Source organism: Alligator mississippiensis, chromosome 6 (genome assembly GCF_030867095.1).
Source record: "Alligator mississippiensis isolate rAllMis1 chromosome 6, rAllMis1, whole genome shotgun sequence".
Classification (NCBI taxonomy): Eukaryota; Metazoa; Chordata; order Crocodylia; family Alligatoridae; genus Alligator; species Alligator mississippiensis.
The window spans coordinates 94,847,511-94,875,371 of record NC_081829.1 but is presented as its reverse complement, the minus strand read 5'-3'; the positions used below and the strand labels follow the sequence as shown (position 1 = coordinate 94,875,371).

Below are 27,861 nucleotides of genomic sequence, written 5' to 3'. Positions count from 1 at the left end.
CGGAAAGACCAAATTAGTAGGTGTGCATGTGATGGGCTTGAAATGTATTGACATAGACAGTGTGACCACAGGGAGACAGCCAACCAGAGACAGCCCTGAATGAAGAGTCATCAGGAGGGAACGGAGAATACAAATGCAGAGATTGGAGAGTAACAAAGGGTCCCTCCCCATCCTGCCCCGGTCCTTCCTCATCCTCCAACCGGGTCCCACCCCGTCCCTCCTCGTCCTCCTCCCTATCCTTCTCCTCCTTGAGAGGGGTTCCCCATCCCACCTCCATCCCCCAAGAAGGGTCCCTGAGGTCACCATGGACAGAGGGCATACCACCAGCCTGTCTCATCCACCCTACTGGAGGAGGGGTGTGGGCCTTGCCATCACACCTCCAGGCTGCTGACATGTGATGCCTACAAGACAGCCTCAGAGTGAAGACTGTGTCCTGGTCAGATGTATGTTGACTCTGATGACATCCCTAGGATTTGGTAGATGTATAGAATTGCTTGATTGTTTGTATTGTTTCTTTTCCGTTATCACTGTGTATCAATACATTTGCCTATTATCGAATGGAAAGGTCACGGTCAGTCTGAGGGCCCCAGAACAAGGCCTCTGGGTCCTAAATCCGGAGCCAACAGGTCCAGTCCAAGACCCACAGGCAGCACCACAGGCCAGATGACAGGGCTCTGCAGGCTGTATCTTTGACACCCCTGCCTTAAACTAGTTTTCTTTTCATCTCTAGAGGTATTTAGTTCTTCTACTGAGTTAAAGTTTAGGGCACTGTTATAAAGTTTCATTGAGCATTTTAAAACCATATTTTATTAAGTTTCAAATTGCAGTTTGGCTCTTTGATCAGCAGGCGGAGCTGAAGAGGACTAAACAGGCAAGAGTTCTTCATTAAGGGCAGGACTTGACTGTGTTTGCTGAGCACCAGGCATAAATAAAATCAGCAGCAAGAACAACAGTGAAAATAACAGTTGTGGTTGTTATGTTATTGTGTAGATTTATAGTTATTAATCCAGATAATGTAGAGCAAATAATCGTTTCACTATGGACCGGAAGAGAGTAAAACATCTGGGAACACTTCTCTTCCCTGGTTCAAAAATTATCCAAATCTTGGAGTTTTGAGGGGATATAACTGGCTAGGTCTGTGGTTTGACTGGTAGAATCACTTTCCAAAATAAACCTATTTCCCGTGTTCTGCAGAAGCAAAATGTAGCAGGGCAGGTATTCTTGTAATACCTTGTAGTGCGAAAAAAAAAGCAGGTAAGAAATTAGGGAGGATTTTAGGAAAAGCAAGGGCTAAAATTGTTAAGTTTTGCTTGAAGCTAAAACAAACGGTGAGTTATAATTCAAGGGAGTTTCTTGATTTGTTTTATGAAGATAATTGTGCTTTTCCTTGTCCCTGCACCTGAAATATCAGGGCGCTATATACTCTCTGCTTACCTGTTTTTTTTTCTTTGTGGCAGAGGTGTGCCATGGGAGGGAACCCCTCATTAAACTTCTGCCACCCAATTGGAAGATAAATTATTATGACTTTTCTGTTGATCATAGATCATTTATCCCTAGAGTACATTAAATCTCTGCTAGGGCAACTGTTCTGCTGTTGAAATGCTCTAGATTGTAGTAAATATCCTGCCCTCCCTTAGGAGAGATTATCTTGGTTCCATGGGCTTAGTGGAGCTATGACAATTTGCACTAGCTGCGATTCCGCTCAGATACTCTTTCAAAATATTCTCCTAGGGAAAGGTGACCCCAGACTCTGCAAAAGCCCTTCATTTCCAGCCTCTCGTCTCCATCCCATGTTAGACACCATGAAAGCGGTGCTTTTACTGTCGCTATCGTACTCGGTATAGTATTTCCAGAAACAAAACCTAAATTGTTCCATGTGTGTATTCAGCGTAAATTGGTTTTACCAGAGTTGCTGCCTCATTTGTTGGTAGTTTAAATAGTGCTTTGTGGGTACAAACATCTCTGGCATAGGAATCTTATGCTGGGTGGATACATCTTCAAAAAAACTTCTTGACATTAAGGCACCACTTTGCTGGCCTGAGCTCACTTTCCTCCCCGTTACATTGAGCTTCGATACACGAGGAGATCATTTGGGTTGAGATCCTTGGGCTATTGTTCTGCTATGCCCTTTGCTCCGTGGCATCCCTGCTCTGTCTTCCTCTTCTATATCTCACGCTGCAGCCCACTACCGCAGCCGGCAGGGGGTGCCCTCAGTGCAGTACATGCTAACCTGTCCCTTGTCTTACGTTGGACTGGCATTTTGATTCCTGTTTTTCCCCCCAGCCATTTCTTATTAAAGTGGTGACGTTATCACTTGGGGAAGATGAATGGGTGGTAGTTTTCAGATTCCTCTGTTGCTGCAGTTTATGAGCTAAGTGTTAACTGCTTGCTTCAAGCAGCATAAACTGGGCGCAGCGAGCTAGTCCATTTATAAGCATGCTGCACTAGCATCAGTTTTCAGTGCTACTGAATCAGCAGCTGTTTCATGTTGCATTTCACTTGCACTAGAATTAGAATTTTTTTTCCCCCAGAAACTTCCAGCCCTCCCCCCATATTATTTTCGTCAGAATTATTAATTAAACAGCATATTAATTCTCCACATTTAGAAAAGCTTTTCCATCTGGGGAGAAGTCCAGAGGGGTAGTCTGTGAAGTGACACATAAGATCTCTGGATTTTGACACCTGACAACTGCCCGGCTTTCTAGAATCCTAATCTAAACCAGATGGGATTAGAATTTAGGGCCCAGCCATGCAAACTCATCACCAGCTACAGGAGTATCAGTCAGCTGCGAATTGCAGGAGGCTCACTGCTTTTGTGCTGTCTGATGGATGGCATTTCTGGATAGTGTCTGTGTGTCAGAAGCACAATATCTAATCACTGCTGACCCTCACTACAGATAGAAAGCCTGTTTGCTACCCACGGAGAATTCAATGAGTTTCTCCTCTCTACTTTTTGGAATGAAGCACAGGCCTGTGACCTTCATTGTTCAGATCCTCCAGAGAATACAGGAGTCTGCCCCAGCCTGCTGTATATAGTCAAATGTGGGAAATGCATTAAAACGGATAGTTCTCAAGCACACAGCACAACACACAAGAGGAGATTTGGCTAACAGTCTTTGAATACTGGTGGTTTTAAGAAGGTTGGTAATAGACTATTTTCTGTGACTGTCGGGGACAGAAGTAACAGTCTTAAATAGTAACAGGGCAGATTTAGGTTGGATATTCGGAAGAACTTCCTAACTCTGAGGGTGGTTGAGCACTGGAATTAGGTTACTTACATAGCTTGTGCAGTATTCATCCTTGGAAAATTTTCAGAGCAGGTTAGATAAATGCTTGGATGAGATGATTCAGACAAGAATGATCCTGCCTTGAGCAGGGGGTTGGACTAGTAGACCTGAGGGCTTTTCCAGCCCTTCTTTTCTCCGATCCTATATTGTTTATATTATGGGGGGGAGGCGGGGAGGAGGGGTTAACTTTGTAAAGAAGTAGTTCTTTTGCCGTGTGTGTGTTAAATTTGTAAAGAAGTGGTTATTCTGTACTGCTTGCTTCCACAGTGATGGCACTAGCAGTGTCGACATCATTGCACGACGCTACTTCCAGAGGCAGCCCTGCTGATGAAACCCAAATTCTCTTCAGACTTGCCCAGACTTTGTGTGCCTGCCACGACAGTCAAAAGAGCCAATGCATTTGGCAGTGCAGGTTTATTACAAGTTTTACTGCCTCAGGCGTGTTGCACTTTTGGTATCTTTTTCTGGATCCGGATCAAATTGTACCGGGTGTCGCAGATGCACAGGCAGAAAACAGTCTAGAGGGTTCTCCAGCTCCCCTGAGGCTGTGTGGAAAGTCCTGGAGGCAGTGACCATTAGGGGGTGGCTTGAGAGGGGGACCCATGTAAGGGCAGGAGAGGAGATGGTGAATGAAGGTCCCCCAGGAGGTTTTCACAGGGATGTTGAGGGCTAGGAGGTAGTCTGATAGGGTAAGGATTTTGTCAGTTTTGTTTTTTTACTGTACTGTGTGGTCAAAGCATTGGGTTACTTTTTGTGATACTATTTGTTCTTCCTTGCAATAAGCCCTTTTGTTTTTTCTGTTCCCTTCCTGAAGTCCCTGTGGTTAATCATGATTTCTGGGCAAATGAATACTCTGGACATGCCCAATCATAAAAATCATAGGAAATTAGGGTTGGAAGGGACTTCAGGAGGTCACATATAATCCAAGCCGCTGCTCAAAGCAGGACCAGCCCCAACTACATCATCCCAGCCAAGGCTTTGTCTAGCTGGGTCTTATAAACCTCTAAGGTTGGAGATTTCACCACCTCTCTCTGACCTGTTCCAGTGTTTTACTACCTTCCTAGTAGCTAATGCAGGAAGGCTAATCTGCTACCACATCTTCATCCACTCCCAGCATGCTGCTGGAAGGAAAGTCAAGTACCCCAGGGCGTGCATGATGCTAACATCATCACTCTCTGCAAGAGAGATGAAGGTGATTGCATCAGCTATAGGGGAATGTCTCTCCTCAGAGTCACAGGCAAGCCTTTTGCCAGAGTCATCCTGAAATGCTTGCAACAACTTGCTGACCATGTCTGCCCAGAATCACAGTATGGCTTCAGAGCAGGGAGATCAACAGTGGCCATGATAGTCTCTTTACACCAACTGCAAGAGTAATGCAGAGAAAAAAATAAGCCACTGTACATTTGTTGACATGACAAAAGCCTTTGACCCTGTCAGCAGAGCAGGTTTGTTCAAAGTCCTGGTAAAGATTGGGTACCCCTCAACATTACTCAGTATGATACACTCCTTCCATGAAACATGCAGGCCACAGTTCAGTTTGATGATAGGTTTGAGATGAAGAGTGGAGTGAAGCAGAGTTGTGTTATCCCACTCTTTGGGATATTTTTCTCTGTGGTGCTGCACTATGTGTTTGATGGCTTGGAGGAAGGCGGCATATACTTTTGCACAAGATCAGATGGCAAACTCCACAATTCATCACGTCTAAAGGCAAAAACAAGGCACATACTCATTAGTGTGTTCCTTTTTGGTGGCAATGCTGCACTCGCTGCCCATGAAGAAAGCCAACTACAAATGCTCATGAATCGTTTCTCCCATGCTCGCAAGAGGTTTGCCCTGACCAGCAACTGTAATCCTAGGGCAGGTTGTTTGCCAGTCACCATCTATCAGCTGTGACAACACACCTCTCAAAGCAGTGAACAAGTTCTGCTACCTTGGACCCACAGTGAGTGACGACCTATCACTGGATGAAGAGCTAAATGTGTGCATTGGAAAGACTGCTACCACTTCCACTAAGCTTGCCAAATGAGTCTAGAACAATACAGGGTTTTGTCCCAACCATGTCACTTCCCTGTCCTTTATTGGGCAATGGAGAACCAGTGCGGTACTGTGATTGATCTCTAGTAAACCTGGAGAAAACCAGACATGGGCTTGCATCGGAATGCCAAGCCCAAAAACATTCGACCTTTTTCTGGTTGGGTCTGTCTATAGTAAGAATAGGTTAGTCTGATCCCCTGGAATGTCGCCATTTGCAAAAACATTTGCTTGGCACTTTCTGATGTTGTCTAGGTTTGCATAACCATTTTTTTTTTTATTTGAAAAGATGCCGGTTGCTCGTCCATGGATGCAGCCCTCTCGTCAAGAGTCTTCATTCTGCTCACCACCAATTAACAGGTGCTGAATGTAGCTCTGCTGAATTCTGGGGCTTCCCTTAAGCCTAGCTGCAGATGCCAAGTGAACAGACTCGAGTTCACGTCAGTACCTCTCTGGTGGTGTCCATAGTGGAACTGTTATCCTGTGGAGCATTTGCACTAGGACCTTGAAAACCATGGGGCGAGAGAGGAAGGATATAGTGATCAGGGTGCCAAGCTGGGATGTACGAGTCCCAGCTTCACCTGCATGATGCAAGGTGAGGCACTTGGCTTCCCTTCCCCATCTGTTAACAGAGCAAATATCATGTTCTTCCTTCATGAGGTGCTACCAAGACAAATACCTTCAAGTTTTTGAGGTAGCTCAGATACAAGAGTAATGGGGCTGTGTAAGTACCTAGGATCAGGGGCTGGCAAACTTTTACCAATGGTGGGCTGAATTAATGCTAACAGCTCAGTTTGAAGGCAGGCCACGCAGCCCGGCCACTGCCACCACTGATTCCCCTCACTGCCAAATCCTGCCGCCAACCTGTCTTGGCAGGCCAGCTAAAATTTCTTTGCAGCCTGGATCTGGCCTTCAAGACATAGGTTGCTGAGCTAAAGTTTTGGAAGATCTTCCTTGCTTTTCTTCTTTTTCATATCTTCTTTTTCTTTTTCTCATACTATCAGCCCCTCGCCCGGTGCACAAAGGTGAATGGGATGTTTTCTCGGTGCTGGGTTGCTCTCCTCTCTAAACGTATGTGCTGCTTGACAAGAAGCCGGGAGAGCGTTTCCTGTCTGAACGGGAATCAGTAGGCGGCACTCGGTACAGTACATCCCTGCTCTTTGTTGTCTAATTCCTTCCTTTTTCTTGAGCTGCTGCGTGAAGCGACGTGGGCTGATCTCTGCAATATGCCGAGTGACGAGGGGGAAGCATGGATGACTCCAGCTGGCAAACTTAAAACTTGAGAGAGTTCCCAGGATGTGTCTTTCAGTGCATCGTGAGCAGATAAAGTTTATAAAAAGAACAAGGCCTGGGGGCATGACTTACAGAGGAGCAGGGCATGGTTCAGCGGGACCCTTCAAGAGAACCCGTTGACTCTGAAATAGCATCAGAGCAACCCCCAAATCCCGAGTGAGGGACTTCGTTGGCAAGGAAGGTTCTCCAGTGTGTTTGGTTTCACACCATATTTGTGCAGAAGAGATCCTTCCACTCTTGCCTTTCCAAGCACACCTTCCTTGGCCTGCAAAAGGGCAAGGGGATGATTCTGATGGCCCGTGTTAAGCATTTGAATGGAGCTTAAAAACAGGGCTCAGTCCAAGCCATTTTGGAGCAAAGCCCTGGGATGCAAGTGTTTCGTTCATGCCTTTGGCCAGTGTACACAACATGAATATCTTCTTTTCATCTGGTACCCGGGTGCCGGCCTGTATTAAAGTCAGGGGTAAAAGAACAGGGTGAGTAGGCTCTGGCCCAACTTTGCCATAGAGTTGTTGCGTGCGTCTGGTCAGGAAAAATCTGCAGCCTCGGTTTTCTTCCTGTGTTTGGCAGCTGAGGCTTAACTCATTGGTGTTTTATGAAAGGCTTTGCAATCCTCAGATAGGAGCAGCTATAAATAAAGTAATATTGTTTTCAGTCAGGTTGTTCTCGGTCCGTTTCCAGGTGGCTGGCTTCCCACACCACAAAGAGGCCACCCCCTCCCCAGGGAGAGGAATTAGCACCTTTCCTCACAGCCTCTACGGAGAAGCCAAGGATTGCCTGGACCCTGGAGAATGACAGCTCTCTCCTAGTCTGAGCATTGTTTCCTCCAAACCGAGACTAAGGCTTGATGTAAAGGCAGTGTGGGGAAGCTGGCAGTACACGGTGTACAGACAAAGATGCTCATTTTCTAGCATCGAGACATAAACCCAGAAGCCTTTTCCAGCTCTGAGGGTACGAACAGAAAGAAAGGATGAAAAGAAATTGGTGAGTCGCATAATATGCCAAGTGCCATCTTTTAACTTAGCAATAATTGACATCCCATCCTTTAATATATAATAATCTGTCAGCATCCCTCTCTTAAGTGTCCAGCCTAACCAGGGATTGGTCAGTTCTTCTTCTAGCTCTAGGTGATTGCATTTGTTAAGACTTTTTGCATTTTGTAAACTTTTCAGGCTTTCCTTTCCTAGAGATCTGCACAGGAACTGGAGCAACATGTGCGTGCGTGTGGTGTAATTGCCTGGCAGGTCTCTCGAGTTGTGAATTTTACCATCGTCGCTGTGGATGTGATGCTTGGGACAGCTTTTTTTGGGTGTATGATGAATTAGGCCATCTGTCTTGTAAGTCCTCCTCCTTTGCTGGCACGTTGCCACTGTCACACAGGGAGCCAAGGTCAAGGTCTGTGACCTTCACTGCCACTGAAATAATAGCTCAGTCCTGAAGTGCCTATTGTAATTGTTTAGCATGCATCCATAAGTCTGATCTGGAACACAAAGCGAGTGTCCTTAATTTACAATAATTATGATAAGGCGATCGTATAACTTTCCTTCACACATGCAGCCACTATTTAAATGGGCTCTTTGTTTAGAACTAAAATGTACAAGTGAGATGGTCTTTTGAACTGTAATGTGAATAGGACTTTCTTTTAATTTTGTTGAAAAGGAACAGGATCCATAATATAAACGTTGTTAACACAGACAGGAATGAGTTGAGCTTGTGCCTGGGAACCTGAAAGTGAGAGGCAGCTGGGTGATGGGTATGGTTTGCTGGAAAAGAGCTAGAAAACCAAGGTAACCTTAAATAGCTAGTTGCTTTCCCACTGACTGAAATTAAACTAGTAAGTCACCTGCAGAAGTGGTGCCAGCCAAATCAGAATTGTATCTGTCTCTGTTTGCATCAATCAAAGTTGTATTGGCAACATGTGAACTAATCCAAAGCCCACTGACTTTTAATTAAGAATCTTTCCATTGATTTCAGCAGACTTTGGATTAAGTTATTAAGTAAGAAAAATCCTGCAGATGGATAGCATAGCTGAAGACCAAGACATTGAAGGTCCTTGAGGGATCTTTGAAAAGCTGTTGTGCAAACTGCAGGATCTAGAGGATGAACGACTGACCATCACTGGGAGACTGTATTATTTAGCACTATCAGCACTCAGCACAGTAATGCATGTTTGCTGTCCCACAGAGAAAATAGTTTAGCAGTATTTTGAAACCTAAGTAGTCGAGAACGATGAGTCAGATATAAAAAATAAATGAGACTGTTTAAAACAAACCAAGTCACAAGCTTTTCTGAACAGCAAATGCATTGGGTTCATTTTATTTTCTTTGTTTTTTAATCTTTTTCCAGTGTGCTCAGGCCACATTTTTTAAGTTTTTCTTTAGAAAAGCGAGGGCTAGCTTTAATGTTTAATGAATGTTTAAGACTCTCATGTAATTAAATGGTTCCTGCACCTGGGGCTCAAAGGACAGTGCCAAGTATCACGAGTAGGGACCTATCCAACTTGAGGAGGCAGGCGGCCAATTTTGCAGGCAAATCATGAGGCCGGCCACCATTTTCAAGGGCTAGTTGTAATAGGGCCACCTCCCCACCCCTTCTTGAAAAGAGTTTTGTCACCGAATGTGCATTTTGTTAGCAGGTTGGAAATCTACAGGGATGGCACTGGCAGGGTCCAGGGTCTGCGGAGGAAATGAGCCACAGAGGTACCCAGGTTAAAGGCACCGATCGTTCTGGGCTGGTCGGTATGTTTTTATAGGCTTCTTGCACAATTAAACAGAAAACTCATCACAGTCTGTGGTCACATTCCCTACATGTAACTTTAATCCTTCAGCTCCAAACAGCAGAACCCAACTTCAGCACAACCCCCCCTGTTCAGCTGTCAGGCTGCCTGTCTGCTGAATTTCCTTATCTTTGCTTTTAATTTGGTAACCCCTGTCTTCTGGGAGGCCTGTCCCTTTTTCAGGGTCTGAGACTAACTAGACTCACCTGCACCGAACTTCTTTCCAGATGATGCTTAAGCAGACTCTCAGGTTCCCTGCTGGGATTTATCTCATCTTCACACATGAGCCTCTGTATGACTTGATGTGACTGGATCTCCCCTTAGAGGCCCAATCGGGATGGTGGGGAGGGGGGGTTGTACATGTGTGTAAAGATGTCTGCAGGGGCTGCTGAAAGATCTGCACAGAGAGATGAGAAAGAAAGCAGGGAATTTTGCTTAAGTTGCATGCACTTTTTTTCCCCCTTCCTCTATCTTAATTGGATTGATATTTTTAAATTAGCAAAATCAATGATTGGTTCTGCCTGTGCACTCTCTTGCTCAGAATTGTTGGTGCCAGAGACTGGCATCAATGACAAAATGAAAGGTACCTTCTAACTCATATGAAAGTTCCTTCTTCATTTAGAAATTGGTTAAAGATTGAAGCAGTAAATGGATTAACTATATTATAGAAGAAAACTTGGAAATGTTGATGGACCAGAGACTTCTGTCCCTTCTATTTCCATTCACAGCGGGAAAAGCATATTGCAATAAATAGGGGACTTATTTCATTTTAAAATTCCTTGGAAAAAAATGTTGTTTGTGGTCATGTTAACAAATGATTGTGCACATGTTGCTCTACTGCTAATGAGGGTGGAAGTTTTTTTGGTATCTATCGGTATGACAGTAATAAATCTCATCAAGAAACTGACTGGGAGATGCAAGCTGTACTTTTGGGGATACCTGGTCTTTTATTTTTTGCCTTGTACCCTGCCGTTTTAAGACCTATGCTTGCAGGGAATTTAACAGATTGGACTTCTAGGTTAAAAATTACTTGAAACCCTTCAAACTGCAAGTTAATGCTGTGAGTAGTCCTGTCTTGGCAAGGAACCAAAAAAGCAAGCTATGCATCTCTCTTCCAGCTCTGCTTTTTTTTTAGCAAAGAGGTCTGACATGGTAGACCCCCCTGAGTTTTATTTTGTTCAGGTGTACTATACGAATAACTTACCACATGGTAAAAGAGGCTTTACTGCACATGCACAGTTACAATGGGACATTTGATTTGCAGAAAGACCCCACTCCCTTCTACCCCACAGCTGTCTTGGAAGGTTGGGGAAGAAGCTGTGCCTTGGCTCCTGTAACAGAAGTTGGGAAGACGGTTCCCAGGGCACATCTAGGAGTCAGGTCAGAGTTCACATCTGGTGCTGTAACTGCCTGGGTGCTTTCCTTTACTGAACTCAGGCTCTTTGTTAATGGCAAGAAGTCTGATTTTTTGCAAGAACAATGATTCCTAGCTTATCCTAGCTTTCCTTATGCTAAATAACAAGAAGTTGCAAGCTTCTGGTCATAGTAGATTAGAATGGCAACTGAGAGCTCCAGTCCTAGCTGTGGTAGGTGAAACATGAATATATAGTCTCTGCCCTAAAGAGTTTACCATCTTAGGCCACATCCAGATTAGCGCGGACATGCACAGACCCATCTGCGGTGTTGCACACCACATATGCAGGTGTTCCTCGCACTGCCACTTTGCAACATGGGGTGGGAGGTTGACTCCAGGAGATCCTGGGGTCAAAAAATCAAAAAAAACCCTCTCCAAAAAAAGCAGGGCGGTACACGTGGCGGCAACCCATGCTGCCAGAGCCAAGCTCCAGCTGCCAGCCAGGCTACCAGCTGCAGAAGCGCCATGCTTGCAGCTCCCCGAGGCCCCCAGGAGCCCAGGTAAGGCTGCTGGGGCCAGACCAGTTGCTGGCCCCAGCCTCTCCTACCCCACCCGGGGTAACCTGCTGCGCGTCAGAGTGCACATGGCATGGGTGTTTCCTGGGTGCAAGTAGCAGCACAAGGTGTGCTGCTGCTACTTGTCCACCTGGGAAACAAATATCCACGCTCGTCTGGACGCAGCCTTCAGTTCTAAACCGTTTGTTCATACAAGCCCTGTATGAACGAAATCGTGTGTTCACGTGGGCCAGATTGATCTCACTGCAGTGTAAAATCAGATGCAACAGGTGTCAGAAACAAATCAACAAACCTGGAGGGGAGGGGCTGAGAAATACAAAACATTTTTCACAGATCAGTGTTGAGATTACATGTGATCCCCTCGTATATCCTTGTGACAGAATCTATTTACCTTAATGTTGAGTAAATCAATTGTCATAGAGGCTTATGTTTTGTTTCATACCTGCTTGAAAATGTCTTAAAAGACTTTTCTTTTTCCTATTTGGTAGGTTTCTTGGGATGCTTAATTACAGTTCTACTCAATCCTATATACAAATTATACAAATTGAACGGTCTTCCAGGTATCAGGTTTTTTTTCCAACGTTTTGTAATGTGTCAGAAGTAATTCATATTACTGATTATTTAAAATATTAAGGATTATTTAAAAATATTTATTCTTAGGAAGATAAGTAATACATACCCCATTAGAAAAGAAAAATAGATCTACAAAGAAGTGAAGTGATCCAGAGCAAATATTTCTAAAGTGCTCGAGTCTCATAGAAGCCTAAAGTCTCTGGCATTCATTGGCACTTGGGTGCAGGTTTACGGGCTTCCCTTCTTGTTTCTTCTTTGGTCAAGTTTATTAAGCCAGCACCATCTGGGATTTCAGTGGTTTGCCACTCCCTTACTGGATGTCTTGAAAGATTTTTGGACAGGAGGCAGAGAAAGTATGTCTCTAATGGAGCAACAAGACGGGATGGGCTGTGTATTTTTGGAGGATTATCAGAGGCCTTAGACATGCTGTGAGACACGGGGCTGCAGGCCAAGTGCTTTCAACCCCTATGAGAGCAACAATCCATCAGAAATGTTGTCTTATCTAGCTCACTGTGGATTTTGCAGAGAAAATGATTAAGGCAGGGAAAACAATGCCATATTCGGTCCCCACGTTTAGCAAATTGTGACTCAGAAGACTGGTTGGCTTCTGAACTTGCACAGATGTTTTGTAATTTAATCAACAACTCTCTCTCTCTCTCTTTTTAAAGCAAGACAAGACTTGCAGAGCTTCACACCATTCTGCAATAAAACATTTACAAGCTCCATAGTCTATAAATCATGCTGATTGATGGACTTCAACAAAAAGTACATATGGGATGGCTTGGGTTTTTTTACACCTTCCATCTCCTCCAAATAGAAAGGGAGGAAGGAGGATCTGGGGGACTACGGACCAGTAAACTTCACTTCAGTCACTGGAAGAATCATGGAGCAGGTCCTCAAGGAATGCATTTCTAAGCACTTGGAGGAGAAGGTGATTAGTAACAGTCAGTATGGATTCAAGTCATACTTCACCAACCTGATTGCCTTCGATAAGATGACTGACTGGCTCTGTGGATGTGGGAAGAGCAGTGGACATGATGTACTTCGACTTTAGCAAGGCTTTTGATATGGTCTCCCACAACGTTCTCCCAGGCAAGCTAAGGAAGTATGGGTTGGATGAACGGACTGTAAGGTGGACCAAAAATTGGCTGGATCATTGGACTCAGAGGGTAATGATCAGGGATCCAGGTTTTCCATTTCCCATGGAAAAATGGAGAAAACCATGGATTTTTCCCCTTTGCTGAAGGAAAACATGGATTTCTCATTTTACTGGAGAAACCCATGGATTTTGCTCTCTTGCAAAGCGCTCTGCAGGCTGGCAGAGTTCCATTCTGCAAGGGGCTGGAGGGAGCGGGAGGAGGGCAGTCAGGCAGAGTCAATGTCAGTGTTTTCTTGGGTCCCTCAGGCAATTCTTCAAGGTCTTTTGGTCCATCCGAAAGATGCGCACAATGAAACTGCGGCATTGATCTATATAATTAGTTTTCTCCTGGACAAGACAAAAGATGTTTGGGATGCAAACATCTCCGGATGTTCAATCCCAAGCTGCCTCTTCCAATTTTTCATCCTAGTATAATCAGAGAGCTGTTGGACTTGAGTTTACCTACAGATGTGGGGGAATCTCTGGCATTGGAAGTTTGTTAAAGTCAGGTTAGATATGGATGGTTTAGATGGTCATGATTCTGCCTTGAAAAGGGGGTTGATATAAGTAACTCCTTGAAGTCCCTTCCAGCTCTGTTTTTTCTACACTTTGTATGCTGAATACCAGCAATCTCAAAATAATGAACCAAGTAGACTTAAGCAGATTCATGGATGGTCAGCTATAAACACAGCAGCATGCATCTTTGGGATTACATTTAAAATCTCCTCAAAGTAGCATGCTTCTGCAAGGTCATTCATCTCTTGAAATGGGCAAGGAGTTATAAGCATTTCATCCTTGTGGCTTGGTGTTGGCTGTTTCTGCTTCTGGGTGCATTTTAAGATGCTGGACTCGGCTCTTTGAGATACTGCTACAGTCCCACTATGCTAGCTTGGCAGCTACAATCAGTGTGTCTGTTCCTTTGGGATGAAGTTTCCAGGTCCAGCAGAGAGGCTTTCACGCTGAAGGTCTGCTTCCAGGGGTGTACTACATGTCCATGTTTCACTTGCATCGGGGTGCAGTGTAATGCTGTTTGGTCAAGAATTTAAGCCCCCTGTATTTTTAACCTGCAGGCTTTCTACTTCGCCTGGAAAAAAATTAAGCTTATTACATTGTAAACTCATGTAAGATATGCAAATATGAACCTGACAGGAGCTGTTTTGTGGTTCCATTGAATGTATTGCCATCACTTTCTAAAGGCCTCATCCCATGGGGTGCTCATCACCCTTGAAAAATGTTCCTAACACTGTAATTCCAGACCTGAGGAAGAGGCTTACAGAGGAAGGGATGGGGAAGTGCCATAGAGTCATAGAAAGTTAGTGTTGGAAGGGACCTGGGGAGGTCACATCTAGTCCAACCCCTGCTCACAGCAGGACCAGCCCCAACTACATCATCCCAGCCAAGGCTTTGTCAAGCCAGGCCTTAAAAACCTACAAGGACTCAGATTCCACCGCCTCTCTGGGTAACTTGTTCCAATGTTTTACTACCTTCCTGGTGAGAGAGGTTTTCCTAATATCCAACCTAAACTTCCCTTGCTGCAACTCGTGCCCATTGCTCCTTGAACTGCCATCTGCCACCACTGAGAACAGTCCAGCTCCATCTGCCATTGCTTGGGTCACTCAAGACTGGACTGTTAAGGGCAGGTGGGGGAAGTAGTGATACAATTTTTTGCACGATTGTCAATGTTGCCAGCAGATACCATATTAGAACCTTGCTTTATCTCTCACCATAACTTTTTCCCTATTTTTTTTTTTTAAAGAAAAATTCGTTTGGCCTGATAACTGCCAGATGTTCCTCTGAAACCATAGAGAACCTTTCTGAGAGAAATTCACTCTCATTTTTGTCATTTATTCCAACACCAGTAAAATGGCCATGATATTCATAAAACACCAGATATATGCTAAGTAATATTGTTTTATGAGCAATTCCATTATTAGGAAACCTAACATTTACTGAGATTGGTTTCAGCCCTAGTTATACCCATTCGGTTTTTCTCTGCTGAAGCTACCAATTATATAAAAAATAATTGGTGTCAAAGTACCGAGGTTGCATTTATAAACAGTTTATACAAAGAACAGCTCAGCAAATATTGGAGAAGTCTACTAACAGGGTCATAGCCAAGGCAAGTGGCAGAACCTTAATTCTGAGCTCTTTTACTTCTGTGCGGTTAAAACTTCATCCTTATTGCATTAATATTTTTTCATACCACCACAACATGCTATTTCTCTTGCTTGCTTGGGGTTTTCAGATGCCTGAACTCTGGCCTTGGAAAACTGCATTTTGATTTGTGTGGACAGCACTTGTTATTTAAAGTGACACCCTTTTAATCCCTGCGCACCATAATGAAAATTCAGTCCTAATCATCAAAGGAAAGTGTGCGCTAAGCTAGTGCATGTCATGTGTATCCTGTTTCTTCACTGATGACCAAGAGAAAATAAATCCCAGCCAGTATCAATCTTCCTCTTATTTTTTGTTTAAATAGTCTGGGACAGGAAGAAGTGTTAAAATTACTCTGGGAAACCAGTGTAAATACTTGATATTCATACATATCAATACATATACATATCTTAATGTTAATATGTTAATATAGTATTGATATTTATAAAATACCAATTGTATTTTCAGAGCCAATTTTAAAAAATGTTGCCTCCCCCCAATCTTTACGAACATCGTTAGAAAGCTACAGGCATGATTCCTCTTTGCAGCATTTTAATTTTCTGCCCATGTGACTCCATTGAATTCAACAGGGTAGAATGGAGGGTTTACAGCCTAAGGTAGTAAATACCAAATTCGGTCCACAGCCCTGGATCGAGCACTCAGGCTCCCTGTGCAATGCATGGGGAGAGTTAAAAGCTTCAGGTTAGGATTCAAACAAGCCAGGATGGTGTTTGGAGAAGCAGAGGAAACACTGAAATGAGGGCTGTCCAGGACTTAAGTGCTCTCATCTCTACTCGGGTTTTGTAACTCTAAACTCTGTCCTGATGTTCAGCGTCTCATTTGTTTCTATCAGAGAGCACGAAGGAGGAGGCATGCCTTTCTTGTAAAACATAGCTGGAGAGGGAAGTAGTGGAAGTGCTGCTTCTCCTCTTTAACCACAGTCACTCGTGGTTAAGATCTGGGAGATCTGTGTTTAGTTCCTTGCTCTGCCAGATGGGGTTCAAGCCCCCCATCTTCCACCTCCCAAGGGAGTAGTCTAACCTTCCTGTTGAGACTGTACACATTGCATGGCATAATTAAGGATTAATTGGGAAAGAGAATACAAGAGAGCTTGACTATAGCGATTAGGGCATGCATCTGGGAGCAGGAGGGAACCCTGGCTGTGCTGGTCTCTGCTTCCCAGATTGTGTATGTTATTTATTCAATAATTGCTTACTGTGCAATAGAAGTGGGTATTTGATCAAATTAAAGTAAACCATTAAATTATCTAAAGCAATTTTATAAATTGAGAGCCTTTCAAAGCAGAAAGAGAGTGATCCGGTGAGTTCACACAACAGTGTCCAACACAAGGGCTCTGTTCAAACTGAAGTTACTCAGTGCAAACATAAAACAAGCAACAACTTATATTTAACCCAGGGCACTCACTGTGCAGAGTTACTGAGATAATTTAATAACATTTTAAAAGTGAGGATTAGACACTTCTCATAAAAACAGTATCTGCAGTCATACTAGCTGCAATAAAGTTTCCAGGACTATCAATTCTCATATTTCAGAGCATAAACTAATCACTGGCTGGAATAATAATGAAGCGGATTCCTCAGTGGAGCAACACAGCAATGATAAAGCAAACCACACAATCATGTCTTAAATGCCCTTAGCCAGCCGGACCTTCTCTTGGTGCTGCCCCATAGATATATATACATATCCTGTCTGTCCCCTGGAAGTAACTCAACCCTCTTTACAATGCATTTAATTAGCTCCCTCAGGGGACTGCGTCCATGTGTCAGCTGGGGCCTCTGCAGAGTGTTAATCCCACTCCCTGCAGCTCCTCTGAGTGTTTTTCTGTCTGAGCTGGTCTCAGCTTTGGTGTCCTGCTGGGCTGGGCATCCTCAAGGGAACACCCATAGCTGTCTTGATCCATCCCAAGCACCAGGTGTTTTGGGGACAGGCTTTACAGGCTATGGGGGCTGGTCGGGGGAAGAATAAAAACTGTTCTCTCTCATAGGCATTAAAATACATCCAATAGTCTGTATAGGATTTCCCTTTGCACTGCCAGAAGGTACCAGCTCCAACTGTCTGGCTTATGCTTCTAGCAAAGACTGAGTAGGCTTACTCATGCAGTGACTCCCCTTGGTAGGGGGGGTACCCTGGTACCGAGTGCCAGGACACTCTCCTTGACTGTGTCCCCAACATCAGGCCCTACCTTCTTCGTGCCCCAGCTCCAAAGTACAGAAATGCTTGATTTTCTCAATGGAACTGTTGCACGGTTGTTGCTATTCTAACATGGGCCTCACAACCTATTTTATGTCATCTTGTTCCTAGGAACACCTGAACCATTTTTGCTGAAGTCTTAAAAAAATGTCAGCATCAGGCAGAGGCTGGGTGAAGAGCTGAATTTCAGTTCAGCGACCAGATTTGGTGAATGGGGGAAGGCTCCAGTTAGGTCAGCCCCAGTTCTTTTTCAGCATATTCAACAAACTGAACGGATTTGATTCAAGCTCAACTATTTGTTGGGACTGAGCAAACCTGAGGGAACTTGACCCTGACTTAACTGCTGGGCTCTAGGTAGGGATAAGGAAGCATTTGGAAATGTCAGCCTGCCTGAAGAAGTAGCATTTAGCCAATTAAGAATTTGCTTATAAAATATTGTCAATCCTAGCAGGCATCTAGTATGTAACATTTCAGCTTGGAAGAGGAAATAAGTTCTTGTAATGGAAAGCATGAGGCAGTATCAAATATAGTGTTCTAGCTTTGCTTATACTAATTAGTTCCCTATTGGGAGAGCAGAAGCGAAAAGATCTTGCTGACAAAAAAGAAAATCCAGAAATTGTTCCTAATTTTTTTGGATTATTGCTATATCTATGTGCCTAACTCTAGATGTGTATATTTATTTAAAAAAAAAAAGAGGAAGAGACAAATCCCACCATATTAATACAAGATTTCCTTAGCTACCTATATGCAGTCAGACTGAAACCTCTCTCCTGAGGGAGCTAAGCACTATGGTCGTTTAAAAGAGGTTTCCATGCCTAAAATGAATGCTGCATCTGTTTGGTCCATGTAGGGTCTTGTGACCTATTCTAAATTTGAAATTAATGACATGTGGAATTATAATTTTTTAAGTAAATTTAAGAACTTTTCCTTTTGGAACACTGGCACGATTTGACATTGACATCTAAAATTAAATTAATTTTGTGGCTTCTACTCTGTGGGTGTGTCTACACTTTGCCCTATGATGACGTTGCTACTGCACTGTGCTTTAATACTTCCTTGAAGTACTAAAGCACGATGCAGTAACCACCCATACTGCGCCATATGTGCTGTGCAGTTATTTTTAGTAGCTACTTTGCCATAGCAGTGTGCTAATATGATATATATATATTCCAAGCATCCAAAAATATGTATAGACAGAGCTGTATCTAGATATATCTAGATAAGATATATAGATGTATAGCTATATCCATACACATTTTTGGGTGCTTGGTAGGTAGCAATAATCAGAAATAGCCCAAATAAATGCACCATGAGTGTTGTGTGGCTTTTTAAGACACTTCTTGCAGCCCTGAATAACTAGCCACATTCCTAGCACTGACCAATTTTAGGACTCAAGTGGGAAAGGGGGTGGGTTAACATCAGAGCAAGTAACCTAGTTTTGAGTCCAATGAATCGGCAGGAAACTTCCCACCCCCTATTTTGTGTCCTTTAAGACCTCCCTGATTCTTATCATGCCGTCTCAGTTTCTGCTGTTCATGTCCATGTGGTGATCCCATAATTTGTCCTATTCCTTGGAAGTCTCTAGTGCATTTTAACCCTTACGGTGGTGGGATACTGACAGTCCTCATCCCCCTGCTTTACCTGTGGGTGATTAGGGTGTCTTTGGGCAGTGTACCATGTCATTATGCAGCAGGGATGATAGTGTAGTTTTGGGAATAGGTTAGACGAGGATTTATATGGGATGGTTTGGCGAGGGATGATCCTGTCTTGAAGAGATTAGATGACCTCTGGAGGTCCCTTTCAGCCCTTCTTTTCTATGATTTTTGGAAAGGAAAAAGAATAACAAGATGGGGTGTACGTAGCTATATTCTAGAGAATTGCTATTATCTACACCCCCACTCCCAGGGCTAAACCACCTCCCCAAAGAGGAGGTGCCATGCCATGTGTGTACAGCAAGAGGCACAACTGTGGGATTGGGGATCAGATCCCAATCGCACCAGTGCAAGGGAAGTCTGGGATCATGGTCATGTCTTGCTAGATAACGAGAAAATCCATACACAGACATAATGAAGGTGATGGGTTAGATTCCAGTCAGGAATAGTTCTGCAGGGAAGACAATAGACTAGGTTATAGCAAACCTCACCAAATAGCTTCAGGTCTATCCAAAATCATCACTCAAGGTATAACTCAGCCTTTTATAATGCATGGTTTTGATGCATCTATGTAACCCAATCTACCAGATCGTGTGGAGGGTAGTATCTACCCAACAGATGCTGCAGGAACCTTGGCATAGTCCTAAAAACGTCTCTCTGCGACTCTACCTGCTGGGAAACTGATGATCGACATCTCTGTTCAGGGATGGCACAGAGGTCCCCTCAAGAAGTCTGGCTTCTCCACACACATTTCCTGGAGCTCAGAGCCCTTTGCCTAGCAGGCAAAGCATCTCTGCCTCTTCCCCAGGGATCCCTGATACAAGTGCTGACAGGTAACACCACAGCTGTGCATATGCCAGCAGATAAGGAGGAGCGAGATCATCCCTGGTCTATCAGGAAGCCATGCAGCTCTGAAGCTGGCACTTTTCAAATCAGATCATGCTAGTAGCTCTGGACCTTCCTGGCCATCAGAACACCTCAGTGCAACAATGCAGCAGACAGTTGTCAGACAATCACAAGTGGTCTGTCAACGATTGAGTCCTGCAGAACATCTTTCACAAGAAGAGCAAGTGTCAGACATTTTGTTCCAGAAAAGGTTGCATTCTAGCACCTGGATAGAAGCTTTTTTTCTCCCTTGAATATTAGGACCAATGTCTGCCTTTCCACCAATTCTCGTTATATGGAGAGCTCCATAGGGATCACCAGGTTCAATAAATCACCATGCATACGGAATGAGAAGAACTACAGATTTTAATTGTACAACCTCTGCAGACCCTGTCTGGCTCTGATCAACTGACTGTCAGCTACCGCTTAACTAGCTAGCTGCTGCCGGTGGGACCATCTCCCAATTCCCAACTCTTCTAAATGAGGGAATGTCTCTAAAGTATAATTTACATCACTACAAGCTCTGAAGAAATGGAGGCAGGATGTGGGTTTGATGCTTATGCAGTCTGGGCCAAGTGGTTCTGGTATTTGGACCTGATGAATCCTTCAGTACAGCCAACAACTTCTCTGCCTGGCATAGCCTAGCAGAACAATAGTTCTCCACCCGGCATTGTTATTTCTGACCGTCTTCATCTTAGCTGGATGATGTCCATCAGAAACAAGCTGTTTGGCTGAAGTTCAGAACAGTCTACTCCACAACAGAAAAAACTCAGACAGCCTGACTTTTAAAGCTAAGTGGAAGAGTGGTGGGTGTCCATGCACCAACTGTCTTCCTTAGCCCACATATCAGCAGTACTGGACTCTACTTGTCTGTAAACAGTCAAGACTTTCTGTCAGCTCTGAGAGAAACTTGGTAGAAATACCTGTGCATCATACTACTGTCTGGGGCTGTGATGTTTTATCCTGTGGCAAGATGGGTAGTAAAGGTAAAGCACTGGAACAGGCTACCCAGGGAAGTTGTGGACTCTCTGTCTTTGGAGGTTTTCAAGATCTGAGCAGACAAAGCCTTGGGTGGGATGATGTAGTTGGGGCTGGTCCTGCTTTGAGCAGGGGGTTGGACTAGATGTCCTGAGGTCCCTTCCAACCCTAATTTTCTATTCCCCAAGAGCCTTATTTGTGTTGTTTCTTTGGTTTGGGGACCCTATCCCCTTGGGACCTCAGGTCCACTATGTTGAACCTTAGCAACTTGTTTCCTTTACTATTTTTGGATGAAGGCTGCCTGTTACATAGCCATTATATCATTCAAATAGCAGGAGACATTCAGTCTGTTGTGAAGAGTCTTCTTTACAAGGTGCTTTTGAGTGAGACGCAATCTCAGATTTCACACCAGTTTCCTACCCTAGGTTACTAGGTTTCCATGTTTATCTCCAAGTTTTCTCCCCAGGAGAAGCCAAACTTCATATACTTTAGGACAGTGTAAGGCCACTGTTCTTCTACAATGGCAAACCACTTGGACATACATCTAGACTAGTTATGAACTTTACAGAGCAGTTTAGGGTCAGACATTATGCTCTCAGAGGTTACCCAAGTGACTCTCCAATTTCATAAAAACATATGTATTAGCTAGTTTAGATTCACCCAGCCATATTAGACTCATGCCACTGGCTCAGCTGCCTCTGCTGCCCATTTAAAGAATATTTCTGTTTTTGAAGTCTATTGGGTAGCTATGAGGAGCTAAGTCCATAATTTTGGAAAAAAACTACAAGCCTTGTCTACATGGATTTTATAACTGGACCTTTTTCCCTGCAACAGTGATATCCTGCTGCTGGAGAAGGAGCTGAGAAATGGCTGGGTTTCCTCTATATTTTGTGCCCTAGCCTGAGTGGGGGACACAAGGACATCTAGGGCACAGGCATGGTCCCAGTAGATATTACTGGCCCAAGGAATCTAATGTGGTATGGAGAGGGTGTGTGCGTGCCAAGCATAGAATCTATGCAGGATAGCACATCTCAAAGAATCGCAGTTACAACTTGGTAAATAACCCTTTTTTCCTGAAAAGGAACCAAAGTCTCTGTTTCTGTGCCTGCAACTTTTTACAAGAGATTTTAGGAGGGGGAAATAAGTGTACATTTTTCAAAGTGAAAGGGGAATTTATTTAGGGATAATTGAACTACCTGAGCTGAAACATGGCCAACTTCCTTATACTGAAATAATTGTTTTGTCTCACTAATAAGGAACCGACTGTGAAAGCCTAGGGATCTGCTGTATCATCGCTGTCAGATATGGCCAGCTAAACAGTGCACATGTTCTAGAAATGCTTCCAGGGCTTTAGTGAGATCTTTAAAAAAAATGAGTCCTTTTAGGTGAAGTTCAAAGTTTACCTACTGAAGTCTCCTGTACTTGCCAGCCTGTGTCCTTAACGTTCATCTCCATTAAATGGCAGTTTGCTGTTTCACAAAAAGCAGTACTCTTAATGAGTACTGAAATTAGTAAGGATTACACTGTGCCATCAGCTATGTATATGTTCAAGAAAGTTGTGTGCATGTATCTGAAAACAGAATTTGACTGTGGATGTTTGAAAAGTAAGCTTTTGAATGAGGGAAAATGTTGCTGCAGATTATGCAAAATTAGAAAAATCACAAAAACTTCCTAGTATTAGTGTATTTAATTGAAGTAACAGTCATATAAAAGTAAAGAGCCACTCTGAGTTCAAACCCCTAATTGTGATTGCTTATGAGGGAGTAAAAACTCAATCTGAATATAATGTTTATTTTGTGAACTTAAAAGAATTTTTAAATGATTTTAAAGATTCCCCTCCATCCCTGGGGTAGTGAACAATGAGAAACAGTACTGAAAAGCATTTAAAATGAACAAGCTTAGCTGTGCTGCTCTCTAAACTGAATCAAATGCAAAGATGAACAAAATGAAAACCAAGGGGGAGTTTCAGTCTACCACTTTTGTTAATCGAGGATGTTGTCAGCAGTACAAAGAAGGGAAACTTTAAAACTGTATTTCTTATTGTGTCCCTTCTGAAAGTCACCCCAAATCCAGTTTTACTATACCCTATCCTGCTTTATTCCTTTCCTTTTCATTTTTAAGTAAGAGACTAATGTAGCTAAGCGAGTGAACATTTGCCATTTCTGAAACTGAAAAGGAGCATGACACAAGCCATTAATGACATAAGCCAGTATTTTAGGATCAAACAGCATGTGTAAACATCCTAGGTATGATCGGGTGCACATTCCAGTCTTTTCTAAACTTACAGTATATGGACTGAGGATTATACTGTCACCAGTTTCAGGTGCTGGGGAGGGGGGGGGGATATGATATTATCATTTCACAGTAAATGCAAAAGGCAATATTAATTGTTCATCACAGCCACCAAACCGTTATAGTATTTGCCTTCAATCACATGACTCGGATTCCAGTATTTTGGAAACTTTCCACTGTCACATAATGATGACTCTGAACTTGAGTGCCTGATAGCTTTGTCTCCATTCATTATTTTTTTTCCATCCTTGCAATTCTTGATGTGTATGAATCTCAGTGACACTTGACCATCGTATTTAGGTTTTGATCCAGCTCTGAGCTTTATCTTTTTCCTGCCACCCCTTTGAAACAATGCCCTTTTTCTTTAAGCCTCGTTTGGAAACGTCATTTGCTGCCTATAGAGAGCAATTGTTCTGCTTCCAGCATTAAGCCTAATTATTTCAAAATGATGTTATTTCCATAGGCTACCTACAGCTGTGTAGACCAGTATCTTTTCAGGCATTAGTGGCCTCCTGCATTTTCCCATTAGTTCTTCAAGGAAACTTTTTCTGATTTGTAGTTTGGATTTAGAGGCGATGCTAAGGGGCTTATCCTTTTGTTCACATATAATCTGCAAATCTGCTCATACAGCTAGCTGTTAGATTTCTGCTGTTTACATATGACCCAGTAAAATGAATTACAGCTTCAAAGGAATGGTAATGGACCAAAGAAGTAGCACAGGTGCAGCTTAGGACCAGCAACAAAAAGATTTAATGCAGCAGCCATTCTTGCTTCTGGCAGTTGTGGCCACCTGTTCCCACTCACATCCAGTACAAACATACTTGTAGAAGAACAAGTGAAAAGCCATTCTGCCTGAGATTATTTTCAGGAGAAGCTGATAATGAATGCTTAAGTAAGTGTGATGATTTATTCAGCAGCAGGTCTTGCACGCTTCTACTTAAGACCTTGGCTTCTCCATCTCAACGGCCCTTAGGAGGAACAACAAATGGACATATTCAGCAGGATCCGGGGACAAGAGCGAGATACATTTATGGACCTCGGGAGGAAGTGATGCTATCTAGAGGCTCTAAGGAAATATTTTTTTCTTTGTCTGAAGTTCATGGTGTGCTTTGCTGCACTGTATTTTCAAGCAGGGCAACAAAAACACCTGTCTTTCTCCAGCAGCTTTGGGAATTCCAGAGCTTTTTCCACAGGTGACGCACAGCCACCGTCTTCCATTCCTGCAATTTGATTACATTTTAAAATTTGTGTTATCGTGACTTAAGAGCAGTCTTATTTTTACAAAATCATGTTTAAACATTAATAATGATCTCAGCACTGTTTTGTTAATGCCACATAAAGTACTGCGAAACATGTTACGCATCGTAATGAAAGATTCAGTGCTTTGTGGATATTGGTGATATTATCCGTTTTGTGCATGATTAAATTTAGGTAAGAGGCAAGCCAGGCATAAACCAAAGAAAGGCCTTGCCCAAGCCATACACACACGTACTTTGGCATAATCTTTTTATTCTTAGATCTGTTTCTTTGCTGATGCTATGTAGTGTCTATAGTTAATTGAGGTCTTAAGGCAGTGAAGCTATTGCTATTTTTGCTATTTGACGCTGTACTAGGGACAGAATATCCTGTGTGTGCCTGCCTCGCTCGCTTTCTGTGCCTTACTGCCTCTTTCTGTTTTCTACTACCGTCCATCCAGTATCCCATCCTTTGCTAATCTATCTTCACAAGACAGAGTTTATTCTAAGATCACCCAACTGGCTGTAATTTCCGTTGGTTGGAGTGGTTATGTCTAGTTTACACAAATATAAATGAGAGCAGAAGCTAGCTCCATGCCTCAGTTTATATATACACACTCAGACTTGCATACCTTGGATAGCAAAACAAAGATCTCCTAAAGTCTTTTAAAATAGAAGGCATCTATATTGTCAGATTAACATTTAAGAGTTGTTTCTACATGGAATGCTTCTTCTGCATTACATAACTTTCATGGATTAGATTCTTCAATTAAAGAGAGTGCATTTCTAAAAGCACAGGGATATTTGTGAGCAAAAAAGAAATTCTCAGATACTTATAATACATTAAAAACACTGACACATCTAAGCCGGTTGTTGAAAACTGACGACAGCATGGAAGTATGCACAGTTGACTACTCTAGCACAAATAAACTGTCATGATTTTTCTACAAGTATAAGAAATAAATATCTATTTAGAATGCGAGGAAAGCTAGAGTTCCTTGTCTAGGAAATCTTCTGAGCCTGTTCATTACTAGTACGAGATATCTAGTGTACAACCATAAAACTGCGGCTTTTGGATCATCAGTGGTTCTTGCCTTTTTTCCTCTTTTATGGTATTGCTTTAGGAATACAGCCAGGCCTGGAGAGGAGACTATCTTTTCTGGTCCGTTGGATGAAAAGGCATCAGGAAAATCGGTAAGGAGTGTGCACTCATAAGTCGCAATACAGCATCATTCGTTTTCAGCTAGCCAACTTGATCAAGTATCCCACAGATCAAGGCAGTCACAAATTAGGTAGGTTTTTAGATAAAGCAGTGATTAGCTTGGAAAGGACAATATTTCAAACAACTGGGGTAGGGCAAGTAAAACTGTGACTGAAGCTAAGCATGAAGAAATGAGCAGGGGAAGAAGAACGCTTGCAAGATAGTGAAGGTATAGGAATTGTAGCTGTGAGTTTCAAAGAGAAGGTAGAGCAAGCTATAGAGAGTTAAAAAATAGAAAATGACTCGGAATACAGAGTTGTGCGTGTGTGATGATTTGTGTGTGTATATATATGTGTGTATACACGCACACATGGTGTAAACCTCAAATGGTATTGCAACTTATTTGCTGTTCAAATTAAAAAAACCAAACATCTTACTGTTTATCTTACCACTTAAACAGGTGACACAAACAGACTGTGTGCAGGTGACCTAGTCACAAAGCCGAAGACCATATAATAAGGCACAAGTATGCATTAGTTTCACAATTATGTTTTCAGTCTTCTTACAGAGCAATGAGCAGTGGTCCTTTCATTTTCCTGATTAAATATTGCCATGAAATTGTCTTTATTTTTTAAACAGAGATATAATTGCAGGTGCTTTTGTTGCCTTCAAAATAAGGACAAATTCCATGTAGGGCCTTTTTTTTCCCCATCAAAGAAAATGGTGAAAGTTTGAAACTTTTAAACTAAACTGAAGAAAGTATAGCTTATGTTCACTAAGGCTGTCCCGTTCTCTCCATTGCACTATACTCCCTGATTTCTCCACGTCCACCTGCTGCCTCGTGTTTTTTTGTGTGTGTATACCTCCTAACACAATGTTGTTCTGGTCTCCACCTAGTGTGCTGAGGCACTATGATGAAACAAATAATAAATAATTACAAGGAGCAGTTCTTCCTTGGTAAAAGAAAGGACGTGATGCCCCAATTTCTATTTTGTAATATGTATATGACACAGCATGGGCTGTTTTTCATTTTTGTAGTTCCTTTAGTGTGATGTTGTTTTTAAGGGCATTGCGTAAACTGCAATACAGCACGCTTACACCTACCGTGCATTTGCTCTAGTCGCATACGCCGCTGCAGGTGAATGCCCCGTAGGCATAAAATGCAACCATATCCATTTTTTCCAGCCACTCATGCTGCTGGGAGTATTTTACAGGCACGTTTCAGTCTTGCAGACAGGCAAACAATTATACCACGTGCAAGGCGGCGCAGAATAAGAGACCCAATTCTTTTGCAGGAAAGAGGAGGCAACACTCAATGCCCATGTTTTGTACCAAACTTTTCAGATAATAAGTTTGGGCTGGACTAGACCCCCGCCTTTCCTATTCCTTCATGGCATGCCGTACGTCAGAAACCACGCAGTGGTTGGGTGTCTTCACTAGTAATCGGGGTCTTTGGGTGAATCCATTAGACCAACTTAAATAGCTCGGAAACGTTTTTTAGCACGGTTTCGGGTTCAGAGCAGCCATCGCTCATTAGTTGTGTCTACTGAGGAGCGATAAAATACCTGCCCCATCTTGAAGCAAAAACGATACCTCGCCCCGTCCTCCTTTTTTAGCTCTCTGAACTGAAACGCGGCGTCATCACAAAATTACCGCAACGCACGCCCCCATCTTGCCGACCTTTGGACACGTGTGTAAGTACCGGCCGCGCTGTATTTTGCACGACCTCTTAAGCCCCGAGGCCTACGGGGCGTGTGTTTTAGGGATGACTATGTAACGCACGCGTGGCATTGAGGAAGCGATACAACCGCTGGCTCAGGCAGAGTCTTATCCGGTCATCAAATGCCACAACTGATGTCTCCCAAAGCGTTATTAATAACTGTAGCCCGGCCAAAAATAAAATCTGGTTGGCCTAACAAAAAGAGACGGCGCGTCTCAGCTGCCGCTACGGCTGGCTGGCGGGGGTAACGTGTGCCGGGCGGGCGTGGAGGTGTGCGCGCACTGACAGACGTGCGGCTGGGGCACACTAGTCCTCATTGTCATACGTGTTCATAGCGATACTCACAGCACGTGTTCGTTTCCTTCCTCTCCCCGTTGCGGGGTCGGGCCGGTCGGGGCGAGGAGGGCTCCCCTCAGGCCGGGGAGCAGCCCCCATTGCCGGTCCCGCGCGGCCCTGAGGAGACCGTTGGGGGGTGTGGTGGGGGAGGGGTGGCCCCCGCCCCATTG

General features: G+C 43.4%; 1 long non-coding RNA gene across 2 annotated transcripts; it reads right to left on the bottom strand.

The window, feature by feature from the left end:
- Positions 1-234: 234 nt before the first annotated feature.
- LOC132251223 (uncharacterized) lies at positions 235-27,799 on the bottom strand. Of its 2 annotated transcripts, XR_009463139.1 has the most exons (3): positions 27,701-27,799; positions 9,594-9,784; positions 235-8,091 (listed from the first exon to the last, which is right to left on the bottom strand). It is a non-coding gene; the product is annotated as an uncharacterized LOC132251223 (long non-coding RNA). The 2 variants fall into 2 exon arrangements; XR_009463140.1 differs by lacking the exons at positions 235-8,091; positions 9,594-9,784 and adding an exon at positions 22,580-24,419.
- Positions 27,800-27,861: the final 62 nt, after the last annotated feature.